The sequence below is a fragment of the Schistocerca americana genome, chromosome 2 (genome assembly GCF_021461395.2).
Source record: "Schistocerca americana isolate TAMUIC-IGC-003095 chromosome 2, iqSchAmer2.1, whole genome shotgun sequence".
Lineage (NCBI taxonomy): Eukaryota > Metazoa > Arthropoda > Insecta > Orthoptera > Acrididae > Schistocerca > Schistocerca americana.
In genome coordinates, this window is record NC_060120.1 from 943,397,038 (window position 1) to 943,411,742 (window position 14,705).

At 42.6% G+C, this 14,705-nt stretch overlaps 1 non-coding gene across 1 annotated transcript; it reads right to left on the reverse strand.

Annotated features, from left to right (window-relative positions):
- Positions 1–447: 447 nt before the first annotated feature.
- Trnas-cga lies at positions 448–521 on the reverse strand. The gene has a single exon. It is a non-coding gene; the product is annotated as a tRNA-Ser (tRNA).
- Positions 522–14,705: the final 14,184 nt, after the last annotated feature.

Sequence of the window (14,705 nt, forward strand, 5' to 3'; positions counted from 1 at the left end):
TTTTCGGACATGTCCGAAAGACAGACAATATTTTGATCCTGCAGCCACTATGAATCAGGACACAAGGGAGTTAAAGTTATTAGCTGTCAGTAGTCGTCGATTTAAATCAATGGGACAAGTTCAAAATTTGTGCCGGACACACATGTCACATATTTCGATACTCGCGAACTCACTCATCAATGAATTGTCTGTACACATGCCGGTCATGGTGTTGTAGAAGTAAAGCGCTTACCTGAAAACCGAGAGGTCGTGGGCTTCTAATCTCGATCGGACCGCGGTGGTTTCAGCCTCGTTTGTAAACTAGCCTTCACCTCTCAGTGATGTGAGGAGTCGCCAGAAACAACACATGATTCGGATTCCAAGGTAAACTTGTCGGTTCCCTATGCCCAGATGGAAAAATGGGGTTGTTAAGAACATATAAGTAACATCCTGGCAGATTAAAACTGTGTGCCCGACCGAGACTCGAACTCGGGACCTTTGCCTTTCGCGGGCAAGTGCTCTACCAACTGAGCTACCGAGCACGATTCACGCCCGTTACTCACAGCTTTACTTCTGCCAGCATCTCGTCTCCTACCTTCCAAACTTTGTAGAAGCTCTCCTGCGGAACTTGCAGAACTAGCACTCCTGAAAGAAAGGATATTGCGGAGACATAGCTTAGCCACAGCCTGGGGGATGTTTCCAGAATGAGATTTTCACTCTGCAGCCGAGTGTGCGCTGATATGAAACTTCCTGGCAGATTAAAACTGTGTGCCCGACCGAGACTCGAACTCGGGACCTTTGCCTTTCGCGGGCAAGTGCTCTACCATCTGAGCTACCGAAGCACGACTCACGCCTGGTACTCACAGCTTTACTTCTGCCAGTAAAGCTTGGAAGGTAGGAGACGAGATACTGGCAGAAGTAAAGCTGTGAGTACCGGGCGTGAGTCGTGCTTCGGTAGCTCAGATGGTAGAGCACTTGTCCCCGAAAGGCAAAGGTCCCGAGTTCGAGTCTCGGTCTGGGACACAGTTTTATTCTGCCAGGAAATTTCATATCAGCGCACACTTCGCTGCAGAGTGAAAATCTCATTCTGGGAACATGTAAGTAGTCTACGTTGTGTCCAATAAAAAGACATGCACCAGCTATTGAGCCACATGAAACTATTGTTACTATTTATTATTATCTGCATACTTAATTAAGTTTGTAGGGAAATCTCATATCGCGAGTCCTACTTACACTATTACTTTTGTTTCCGTTGCAATCGGTGGCTGTACAGGTACGAGTAGCCCCTAGTGGCTCGCCTTCACGCATTCCGTTTTATGTATTTTGTGACGAAAGCCCTTCTGGCCTGTTAATTATTTTATATGTGACATGGAAGTACTGCCTGTGTCTTTTATTGTTAGGCCGTACTTACACTTTTAATATAAAAATGTCTTTTTCTATAAATTTGTAACTATGTTATAGGCCATTTTCATTGAATTCTGATGAAGGCACTCTTAGAAGTGTTGTAACCTGGTCAATAAGACTAAAAATAATAGTGACCGAGGGCTCTTGTTTCAATTGCACTTTTTTTCATCTTATAACCTCGTTTTCAAGACACTATCCTTTCTGTTCAAAGGCACTTGCAAATCCCTTATCAACTCTGAGACAATTACAATCTCAATTATTTGCGCTACCTTGTAGACAATAAACATTTAAGAACCTTGGAAGTAGCATAGTTGTATAATTTAAAACTGGAACCATCCACGAGCAGGGGTTGATAATATTGCTTTGGATTTCTTACGAACCCATCTGCACATAGTTCTCATAACTGAAATACGTCAGTTGAGTTTATCACTCTGTTGCAGAATGTGTGCTCCTGCTGCTCCACATTTATTTGAGGCTCACTTATTTTAAGGTTAATGTGAGATCCTGACTGCTTCTTGCGCACCGAGCAGACTTCCTGATGCTCTTTACTAAGAGCCTTATGTATATGGTGGAGCGCATACATGAACTGGGAAAATATAGCCCATTTAATAATTGCAGATGTCACTTATGCATTGAGTTATTGAGGTTTTCATTCTCCTTATATTTTATTTTAATTTCAGTTATTAACCACTTGGTTTCGAATTTTGCTTTTGCTAACTTAGCTGCTTTATTATTTATGTTAACTTCTGCGTTAATGGTAACAGCTGCCAGCGAAAACGATTAGGAAAGCTTCTTAACGTAACAACTATTTAACCTTTCTCGTAATGATATATTTGCTGTTTTGCGAGGCAATAGAACTCACCTGACTCGAGTTTGTATATGTGATAATAAGAGGCTGGGTCCTTGACTGTAATCGCGAAAAAGTCAGCTGAGAACCTACTACACCTAATCAGAAGTCTATACAAAAACCAGGAGCACCAATAGGGCTACAACAAGAATATACGCGGTTTGTCTGGTATGGGTACAGACGTTAGTAAAGAGTGTATACTACCTAACACGTAATTGGATCTACTAGCTTAACAGTATGGAAACTGGAAATAGGTTCGGGGGTCGTTTAATCAACATGTAAGAAATTATATAACACTGTGTGAAGCAGACATTAAAAGCACGTTGTAAAAATTAAGAAAAGGAAGTGGAAAGATTAATCCAAGACTAAAGAATATAGCTGACAACAGGAATGGAATGAATGTGTGAATAGCCAGAGAAATCACTGACGTGGCCGATAATTACCTATCTTTAAGGATTGTGATGTCAAAAAGCAGTTCATGTACTGAAGATATAAGTTGACCAATATAGTACGGAGAAGTTGGTACAACTAATTTGTGCCAGCAGTTAATGGAAAGGAAACTTTCCTAAAATAACTGTGGCTCCACCGTCAACCTTTCCACTAAGTCTTATGCGAATTATAGTAATGAACATTGCAGAAAACAAGTGTTCAGAAAAGGTGGGTTTGGAGAAGTACTCAACGGCTGAAAAACTAAAAAAAAAAAATAAAACAACCTTGGAGTAAATAAGACAAAATATGTGTTTAGAGGCAAAAACATTGTAGGCAAAAATAAGTGACTTTAGGTAAGTTATGGAAGAAAAAATCTCACTAGGAAATGTTACGATGTCCAAAGGATTTGGTACTTGTACGCTGGATTTCAGAGTGATGTAGCAATTACGTAAACAGTTGTTTGGGGTCCAGTCCAACAAATTCGTTGAGGAAGATTAAGGCAAAGATGGATGAATGACGGTGAAGACAACATCTGTACATCCTTTAACGAACTGGAGGGAAGTCACAGCGTTTAGCGTAAATAGGTTCCGCATTAACACATTAGCACATGTGTCACGTTTCGTTGCCAAACAATAATTACAGCCAACACTGGCCCACTTCGAGTAATTTTTAGTTATAACCACACAAGATAAACGAATGAATCGTAACGAACATTGGCGAATTGTTTACGAATGCTCGTTCGCTTGTGTTCGTTCCATCCTATCTGGTGTAAAACCAGGTTTAAATTGTCACTAATTTTCTGCTAATTGTGTAGCACACAGACAGTCAGACAAATGCAAGGAGGAACGGTCAATAAAATTCTTCTGGGTTTGAGGTCGTATAGTCAGCTATAAAATTCCGACCTTTCGGCGACTGTTGCAAGGCACCTTCCTCAGGGTGTATTGCTGTAGTTAGCCTTGCAACAGTCGCCGAAACGTCGGAATTTTATAGCTGACAATACGACCTCAAACCCAGAGAAATTTTATTGACCGTGACAACGGCCGAGGAAGCCTACGTTTACACAAAGAGAAACAATCTGTAATGTCGGAATCACATTGTAACATTTTGCAAATGAAGGCGAACATTTTAGTAGTTGCACAATAGCACAACAACCGTTGATGTGAGGTACGCACTTCCCTACGAACCACAGACAGCAGAAGAGCATGGTGTGGAAACATCGATCTTAGCTTTCAGCAAAAAAGTTCAAGTATCAAGCTTCTGCAGGAAAGTTGATTATGACTCGGTTTTGAAATGTGAAATGTACACTTGTAAGCGTATTGTCATATCGCTGGCTTAGTTGTGGAGTATCTTTGCGGGGGCAGCCGTGTCTGTAGAGAGTCGAGCGCGGGACACGGTACTGTTATGTTGTGTAGTGTGTAGCTCTGCATGTGAGAGGCATTGTTAGCATGGAAGTTGAAGTGTTGCTACAAGTCTTATTACGGTAAATTGATAAAATAAGTAAATGATTCAGGGGAAAGTGGGTCAAGAAATAATTTAAAAATGAGCAGTGCTGCTGATAACGTATTTGTGTATCCTCTCGTTGCGTGTCGTACCGTATAGTATCAATCAACCGTGCCGTGTTCGGTCTCTCAGAATGAACTAATGTAAATCAGCAAATATTAGTTACAACAAAAGAGTACAAATAAGTGCCAGTGTCTTGCAGCGAGCGTGAGGACGTGCATTCGATCATCGCTTTTCCAAATGATCAACAATCAGCCGCGCCGCGACGGTTACGCGCCCGCTCGTACAACTGCGAACTGTAAATTTAACTTTGTGAACAGTATTAAAATTTATTACTAGTGTCAATGAGGACTGGTACCAAATATCTGTGCATGCGTGACGAGCGTAAGAACTTTCGTGCGATCATTCGGCTTCCGCATCATCAACAATCACCCGCGTCTTGTCGGTTACGCGTACGCTCGTCCGAATTATATTTTGGACTGTTAATCATCAAGATTGCTAATTGGGATAAACATTTACAATTTAGAGTGTAAACAGTGCAACCTGTTGTTTCCATATCGTCTCAGAATATAGATGTTCATAGCAGACATAGTACAGTGTTGTGTTTTAACGTTGAGTGGCTCCCCTAAACCCGCTTGACTATTTCGATAGATAATTTCAGGCAAGCCAGTAGCAGTGTGGAGCAGAACAGTACGACCGCCGCGGGATTATCAGGTACGTGGTGTGGACAGGGCGCACGGTCAAGAAAAGCAGAATTGATTGTCAGTTTAAGGGTCCCCCACCCCCATTTGTACCCCCGAGCGTGTTACAAACTTATAATTCAGGACACTCCTCAATATCAAACAGTGAATAGTGACGACTGCCGCAAGTTCTGAAACCAAATAGTAAAACGGAGGCGTGACGGGAAACTTTCTAAAGGTGTCACTTTGCTTCAAGGTAATACCCGCCCGCATATATATGGGGAAATAATCCAGTACTTTAAAAATTTTGTTTTTGAGCTACTGGAGCCCCCACGTAGTGGCGTGACCTTGCTCCAAATCATTTTCAACTTTTTGATTCGATGAAGAAGCACCTATGTGAACCCGTGTTTACGAGGATGACGTGCAAGAGCTAATATACACGATACCAAAAAGCTATTATTGCTACTACTGAGTTCAGGAGGGACTAGGAAGCTTGTCAAGTTAGCGAATAAATGTAAAGACGTTGTGGGAGGTTATGTAGAAAATTGCGTTACTTTCTATATTTTCAAAACTAAAGGTACCTTTTTTAACAATTATTCCTTTATTGTTCAACTTGCCCTCGTAGAAACTGATGAAAAGTCTACTAATTATTTGTGACCACTCCCTACAGATGCCCATTATTCAGTGTTACTACCCTTCCATCACTCTCTGGTAAAGCTTCTACCAATCTGAACATGGGATTATAATTTGAGAGGAATGCTCTTCAAATTCCTCTCCAGATATCCTTACTTAGGTTTGCTACGGGTTCCATTAATTATTGTACAGAAGTGCCATGCCAGGATTTACTCTCTCCTCAAGACTACGGTCTATTCCTTTCCTGGTTTTATACCCAGTTCCCTCGAAAAAAATGTAGAGTCTTACTTTTGGGTGTCAACATGATTAAAATTCTTCTTGGTGTCGTACAGCGTCATTGTATAAAATACTTTAAAATATAAACTATTAAATCAACTTTTTAGATGTATTACAACTTTTTTTTATAAATAGTGGACCTTTCCTTCTGCGCAACCACTCTTGCCCTGAGGGAGACAGTTGTCATACGGCCGAAACGTCGGTTTAATAGTTCATATTTTAAAGGATTTTATAAAATGACGCGCTGCAAATGCCCATGAGAATTTTAATCTAATCCGCACTCATTTATCAGCAACTCTTGCTGAACTAAACAGGAAAGCGCTAAGTAGAATTCCACACACACGCCCAGAAACACCTTTCGTATCCCCTTAGGCTTCCATACTTCACTAAGTATATTGGTTGATCACGAAGTATCACCTACTGCCGACATCTGTTATATACAGTTCATAACACCACCTTCGCCGCAGAGGCCACACAAATTCTTAACCCCATTTGCTGCCAATCCCTTTACTTCGCGAGCTCCGAACCACTACACGGAATTATTTAACATTTAACCCTTTCGGCAAATGAGACTAAGTGGGCGCATGCTGGCAATTTCATTGGTCATTTCCCATTCGAGCTAATAGCGATTCAGTAAGGCGCTGCTTGCTGGTGGCAATCCTAGAACTTTCCGTGGGAGTGTTGGAAAACGCAGGCCATCACGGGAATTAGTTGCCCTTGAGACAATTCTAATCGTCCCCGACTCCCACCCATTTAGGGGGATTAGGGAGATAACCGGTTTCCCCTGAAGCAAGAAATCGACTGAGGCTGGGCGGGTACGAAATCATGTGTTAATGGCTGTCCTTGGCAATGTGAAAGCTCTTTGTTTTAATACATGAATATTTTATGATAACGTTTCTGTGTGTCTTGTAACCCATTTCCTCCTCTTCAGTTTCATAACTATAATCTGAATTTGCGACCCCCTACAAGTAGGGACGGGACAACGGTCTTGCCACAGTGGTAACACCGATTCCCGTCCCACCAACGAAGTTAAGCGATGTCGGGCTCGCTAGCACTTGGATGGGTGACCATCCGGTCTGCCGATCCCTGTTGGGAATGGGGGTGCTCTCAGCTCTTGTGAGACAAACTGAGAAGCTACTTGGCTGAGAAGTAGCGGTTCCGGTCTCGTAAACTGAGATACGGCTGGGAGAGTGGTGTGCTGACCACATGCCCCTCCATATCCTCATGCAGTGACAACTGTGGGCTAAGGATGACACGGCGGCCGATCGGTACCGTTGGGCCTTCATGGCCTGTTCGGGTGGAGTTTAGTTTAGTTTACAAGTAGGGACGAACTAAATTGCCATACCCGGTCAAGACTGAGCGTGCCGAGCGTGCAGGCCACATGTGGGCTTCTCTTAGTTTTGCTCGGTCCTTGTCTGAGGTACCCAGTACAGGGAGACATATCATTTAGTAGTACGCTGCGGCATTTTCCGGTGGGCACAACTCTCTTCAGTTCGGCAGAATCGCAGTGTCAGCTATATTTGTTCGTTGTATGGATGATGTTCAAAGGTCGAGCGGCCGTTTGCGCAAAAAGAGGCAGCTAGTTATCTATCGTCACAAGCCTTTGAAACTAAATGGGAATACAGAGAAGAGAGAGACAATAATTACCAGTATCTCTTATGCAGTCACACAGTCAACAAATACTGCAAATTTGCTAGGAAAAGACATTACAATACAATGTAGAAAGACTTTACAGATTTACAGTTGACAATGAAAGAGCAAAAAAATTAGAACGACAGGATTCGTTGTTGCGTACATCAAGAAGCACACTGTGCTAAATTTGCAGGTATGGAGCACGTCAAGAAATTGGTGGCGCAAATCGTTAGGCCGGTCGTAATGGCCGAGCGGTTCTAGGCGCTTCAGTCTAGAAACGCGCGACCGCTACGGTCGCAGGTTCGAATCCCGCCTCGGGCATGGATGTGTGTGATGTCCTTAGGTTGAAACGTCCCCATAGAAAAATTATACGACTGTGCTTAAACTGTCACACAGTACTTTTAGCGCAACGCAGTCTGACTTTCAATAATCCCTACAAAAGAATGGCCCTGACTAACAATAACCTATACCTTTCATGAATCACTTCCCTCACAAAAATCGTCGTTACTCGAACTACGGCAATACAGCGAGCGCCACTACTGCCAGCTAAATAAAAGATTCAAACTACTGAAGGCACTAACTACTGATAGGCATAGTTAGCAAATGAAAGATTTTGATAGAGAACAAACAATGTATTTACGTTAATAGTGTTCAAAAGTGATAATATATATATCAGTTCATGATATCCAGCATTATAAATTTACTCTTTCTGGCGGACACACGTCCAGATCGTTCGCTCTGAAAATTCTGCCATCTCTCTCCCCACATCCACCAGTGCTGGCGTCTCACCTCCCACTGCGCAACGCTACGCGCTGTTCACATCCAACTGCCCAACACTACAATAGCGACTATTGCAACAATGCTGACCAGCCTCCGACTGCACACAGCACAGCCAGTGATTTTCATACAGAGCGCTACGTGGCGTTACCAACATAAAAACCTAAACAGCCTACTTACAAGGTTAGGTTTAAGTAGTTCTAAGTTCTAGGGGACTGATTACCTCCGCTGTTAAGTCCCATAGTGCTCAGAACCATTTGAACCACAAATCGCAAATGCTCTGAAGTCGCATACATTACTACACCGTCACTTGCAACAGTCTTCGAAGGACCTGATCGAAGAGTATGAGACTTTATATATTATTGCAAAGTACTTGGTAAGTCCAGCTGCATGCCTGGAACGATTTTTCGGTATTTGAATTTATGGATGAAAAAGGAGCGCAGAAACGAAAATTAGAACATCCGGAATGTACTGCAACCTTACATTATAAGTGGAGTTGACTGCACACTGCCCACAGTAACACATTGCAAGGTGAAAAAAAACTTCTTTCTGATTGCATTTTAAAAAATCGCATTTTAGAAGGGACACATTCTGAGAAATTCAGTCTAGTTTCCTAAACTCATTGCCGAGGTCTGAAGAATGCTTTGCAACATTGGAAGAATTATGACTGCCAGTACTACACCTGTTCTTCGTGCTGTTTTCGAGGCCATTTCCGTTACAGCTCAAAGGTCTCCTGTGCATATGCAGATGTAACTTATTGATCTGCACTCTAATTCCCATTTTAAAGACGTTCCTTTCAGATTAAAACTGGAATCACTCAATAGAGGAAAGTCCACTGGACCTGACGGGATACCAATTCGATTCTACACAGCCGTGTACCGCAAGTCTCTAGAGCAACGGAGGGTTCCAAATGATTGGAAAAGAGCACAGATAGTCCCAGTCTTCAAGAAGGGTCGTCGAGCAGATGCGCAAAACTATAGACCTATATCTCTGACGTCGATCTGTTGTAGAATTTTAGAACATGTTTTTTGCTCGAGTATCATGTCGTTTTTGGAAACCCAGAATCTACTATGTAGGAATCAACATGGATTCCGGAAACAGCGATCGTGTGAGACCCAACTCGCTTTATTTGTTCATGAGACCCAGAAAATATTAGATACAGGCTCCCAGGTAGATGCTATTTTTCTTGACTTCCGGAAGGCGTTCGATACAGTTCCGCACTGTCGCCTGATAAACAAAGTAAGAGCCTACGGAATATCAGACCAGCTGTGTGGCTGGATTGAAGAGTTTTTAGCAAACAGAACACAGCATGTTGTTATCAATGGAGAGACGTCTACAGACGTTAAAGTAACCTCTGGCGTGCCACAGGGGAGTGTTATGGGACCATTGCTTTTCACAATATATATATAAATGACTTAGTAGATAGTGTCGGAAGTTCCATGCGGCTTTTCGCGGATGATGCTGTAGTATACAGAGAAGTTGCAGCATTAGAAAATTGTAGCGAAATGCAGGAAGATCTGCAGCGGATAGGCACTTGGTGCAGGGAGTGGCAACTGACCCTTAACATAGACAAATGTAATGTATTGCGAATACATTGAAAGAAGGATCCTTTATTGTATGATTATATGATAGCGGAACAAACACTGGTAGCAGTTACTTCTGTAAAATATCTGGGAGTATGCGTACGGAACGATTTGAAGTGGAATGATCATATAAAATTAATTGTTGGTAAGGCGGGTACCAGGTTGAGATTCATTGGGAGAGTGCTTAGAAAATGTAGTCCATCAACAATGAAGGTGGCTTACAAAACACTCGTTCGACCTATACTTGAGTATTGCTCATCAGTGTGGGATCCGTACCAGATCGGTCTGACGGAGGAGATAGAGAAGATCCAAAGAAGAGCGGCGCGTTTCGTCACAGGGTTATTTGGTAACCGTGATAGCGTTACGGAGATGTTTAATAAACTCAAGTGGCAGACTCTGCAAGAGAGGCGCTCTGCATCGCGGTGTAGCTTGCTCGCCAGGTTTAGAGAGGGTGCGTTTCTGGATGAGGTACCGAATATATTGCTTCCCCCCACTTATACCTCCCGAGGAGATCACGAATGTAAAATTAGAGAGATTAGAGCGCGCACGGAGGCTTTCAGACAGTCGTTCTTCCCGCGAACCATACGCGACTGGAACAGGAAAGGGAGGTAATGACAGTGGCATGTAAAGTGCCCTCCGCCACACACCGTTGGGTGGCTTGCGGAGTATAAATGTAGATGTAGATATATTGCTTACATCTGGTAGAGTTTCCACGTCACCGTAAAGAGATTGCGAACGTGCTACAAAATTTCGATCAACGTGTGAGTGGTAAAGATCTTTTACCGATTATGAAACTAAGTAAGTCACGATTACGTGGCAAGCTTATTGGGAAAGTCTGCGGTATTGTCTGTGTCTATCCGTATGCCGATTGTCTGGACCGGATAAAAATTATGTCTTCAGTACACCGAAAATAATACTGACAATTTGTTTTGTTTCTGATCTATTGCTGAGAAATGTGAAATAGAACCAAACCGCGTGCAGTGTAATTGAACTGCAATTTAAATGTGATGCGTTCACAGTTTTCCCTCCTCCCCCTTCTCAGGCTCAGAAACCGTGCCGTGGGGGTGTGAGAAGCGTGTAACCCCGCTAAGTGTTATGGCATTCACGCCAGAACAAAGCTCTCGAGCGGAATTCTTGGTCGGCCCCTTGAGTTAGACAGCAGATGCGGGAGAGAGAACATAAGAAGCCCCTACAGACGAGCGTTGCTCAGAACCTACTCCACTGCAAGCGCTTTTGTTTTTGCCCATCTCGTAGGCTTTGAAAGACCTCACTGCTCCCTCTCAGCGCGGCCTTTCCGCTACCATCAAATTAAACACCTTTTTTCGCAGACAGGGTTTATGTAAACGGTGTCAGTTTATTCTGCAAGAGCCAACTCGGGCGTCGAAGAGGCTGATTCTACTCTGAATTCAAACTGATGACGGCCAAAATCTAATTAAATAAATTTCTTGTAAAAAGAGCTGTGTTCTTAACGCCGCCGTCTAAGGGGCGATTAAAAGCTACAGTAAACGAAAAGGATTTTTCTTGTTCGATTGCTTGCTTATCAGTGTTTACTTGTTAAAGTTAGACCAACAACTACAGGCTTTCGCAAGTACTTTAAAGATATTTCAGAACGTTGTGCGTGTAAATACAATAATTTATGAACACGTTTTCCGAACTTTCTTACTTTTATATTTAAATCTGTACATCAAAAGTCAACTTATGGCATATGGAGGAGGTTAGGTCTGGTATCATGATCATTTTCGTGTTTACTTGTTTTATCCCCGAATGGTGCATGGGATAAATAGCTGTCCGTAAGCCATCGGTGGAGTTCTAATGTATGTGATGTTCTTGTCCTGGTCGTTTCACGACACGTATTAAGAAGGAAGAAACATATTCCCCAATTCTTCGAGACATGCACATACTCGTAATTTCAACAATAGTGATCCTAGCGCACTGAAATGCACGCAAAAATTCGAATCACACGCGCAGACCAATCTGGGATTGTGGACGATGTTGTCCCTGAAATAAATTAAAGTAGAGGAGACTGTCAAATCAAACAGGTTTCAGACGTCTAAATTTCCGAATTGCTATTTTATTGGACCACCAGTTTCGGCAATATGCTACGCCATTATCAGGGCCCCTGTCCGACATGTAGGAAGACTCCAATCTCTGCTCCAGTCAAAATAGGGGCCAGTATTCAATTACAAGTATCCGTACATTTTAGAGACAGCGATCGCTTCATACATCATCCGCCGACCAGGTCATGTCGACAGGTGATGTATGAAGCGGTCACAGTCTCAAAAATCTACTAATACCTGCCACTGAATCCTGGCTCCTAATCTGACTGGACCAGAGGTGGGAATCTTCCTACACGTCCGTCAGGGGACTTGAAGACGACGTAATATATCGCCGAAACTGGCAGCCCAATAAAATAACTATTTGGAAAATTAGACGGCTGAAAGCGTGTTTGATTTGACATTCTGTCCTGGAAAGCCGAGGTTCCGTACATATCTGTGAAGAGATGGACATACAGGGACTAAAATTAAAATGGGTCAGATTCCCTAGTTGTGACCATCGTTTTTAGGAGATTTCCCTTGGTTAGTACGAAGAGACTTGAAAATGGAAGTTACACATTTTGTCTCACACTAAGACGATTGTGTAACGAAGTGGCGCAGTGCAAGAAGAGACAACAATTTCTGAGTTTTCGGCATACGCAGTTCTGCTGTGACATGGGTGCATCACAATGCGGGAGTTAAATTGGACTGGACTGGATTGATTTGGAGAAAAGAGACCAAACAAACAGTAAGGTCATCGGTCTCATTGGATTAGGGAAGGAAGTCAGCCGTGGCCTGTCAAAGGAACCATCCCGGCATCTGCCTGAAGTGATTTAGGGAAATCACGGAAAACCTAAATCAGGATGGCCGGACGCGGGATTGAACCGTCGTCCCCCCGAATGCGAGTCCAGTGTTCTAACTACTGCGCCATCTCGCTCGGTGCGTGAGTTAAATGGCGCGGCAACTGTAAACGTACTCCAAACTTTAAGTACGTGGGACAGTGCCATTCTTATGATCAATTGGCTTAATTGTACACAATTTCAGCATGGAATTCCGGTGGTATATGAACCAAATGGAACGTCGCGGCCAGGTGTAGTGAAATGATTCCAACAATTCTTGCTGGAATCCACCACAAAAAATCTAAACTTTCGCTGAGCATCGGCGTCACGTATGACTTATTAATTTGTTGCTTCTGTACTACTTAGTATGCGTTCCAATTTCGCAGACAGTATCCATATATGCCAATGAAAATACGTACAAAATTACATTATTGAACTACAAAAAATTTAGAAGAAAAGCTAGCGTTTCAGTACTTTTCAATATCGGTTTTATAAATGTGTACGGGATTTTTAAAAAAGTGCTGGAAGGTAGTTTCATATGACTCTCTGATATTTGTCTACGATTATAGTTTAAAAAAAATTAATATGAATGTCATTATAACTGACATTGTACTTCGTACAGCAATACGAGATATTATAGATGCATTTAGCAAAGAGATCAAATAACTACTCGTCTGCACCGGAACTGTTGTCAATATTTCCAAAAAAAATTGGGTCCAGGGTATTTCATCGTTGGCAATGGAGTTGTCAATATTTCCCATTATTTCATTCTCCGTAACATCAATAGCAAGTAAACATAATTTCATCCCGGCTTTGCCAAGAACTCGTAAATGGATTTCGAAAAGGTCACTCCGTGCCAAAGATAAGTACAATACAACATTTTTCTCAGTGATTGTGTTCTCTCATTCTTTTGATTTCTGCCTCAGATCCCACGCACCGTCTCGATGGCACATTGTACTTCAGTCGGCGCGACTTACTTGGTCACTTCAGCTATATTCCATTACTCACATTTTGCTTTTGTCGATACTCATTTTATAACCCGTCTTCAAGACACTATTCATGTCTTTCACATCCTTTTGCTAGTCCCTTACCGTATGTTACAGGATTGCAAGGTCATCGGCAAACGTCGAAGCTTTTATTTCTGCTGCCTGAACTCTAATGACTCTGACTGCATTTTCATAATTCACCTATGATATCTTTACTGCTTGCTCAACGGCAGATCGAATAGCATTGTGGTCCTCTACAACCTGCGTAATAGTGACCCAAAAGCAATGGAACAGCCTGCATTTCAGGTAAAAATTGAGCGTTCTGTTACCACCAGAAAACTTTTTGTACTACATCCCTGTTTTACATCTGAATATTAGTGAAGCCAACATCTCCGTAACATATGATCACAGAAAAAAGTGGTTAAGTGCGAGAAGAACCCGCGCACTGAGAGTTTTGTACACACTTACGTATATACAGGGTGAAAAGTATTTAAACCGACAAACTCTAGGAGGTTGTAGGGGACATCAAAACAAATATTTTTCCCTAATGTCATTTTTTTTCCTATGAGGAGTATTTAAACCGGTAGAGGAAGATTTCTCTGGCGGCAAATTAATTAAACCAACAAACACTTTTCCATTTCTTTATGACCAAGAGACAACACACTAACACAACCCAATTTCAATTACAGTAGATTTTCAAAAATGCCTCCATTGACACGTAAACAATGGTGACACCGTCCGATCATGTTATGTCTGACACGGGCAAAAGTCCCAAGAGTATCCTGAATTGTTCCTGCTGCTGCTACTATCCGGGCAACCAGATCCTCTTCTGATGCTACAGGAGTTGTGTAAACAAGAAGGTTGCGCATCTCTTCCCACACAAAAAAGTCCAGAGGGGTCATATCTGGGGATCGAGCAGGGCATGGTACAGGACCACCTCTGCCAATCCACTTTTCTGGGAACCGTCAGTCCAGGAATCGACGCACACGACGACTGAAATGTGCCGGCGCCCCGTCATCTTCGAACCACATGCGTTGTCTTTTAGGGAGCGGGACGTCTTCCAGCAATTCTGGCAATCCTCTGGCGAGAAAATTGTAATAGTGCCTG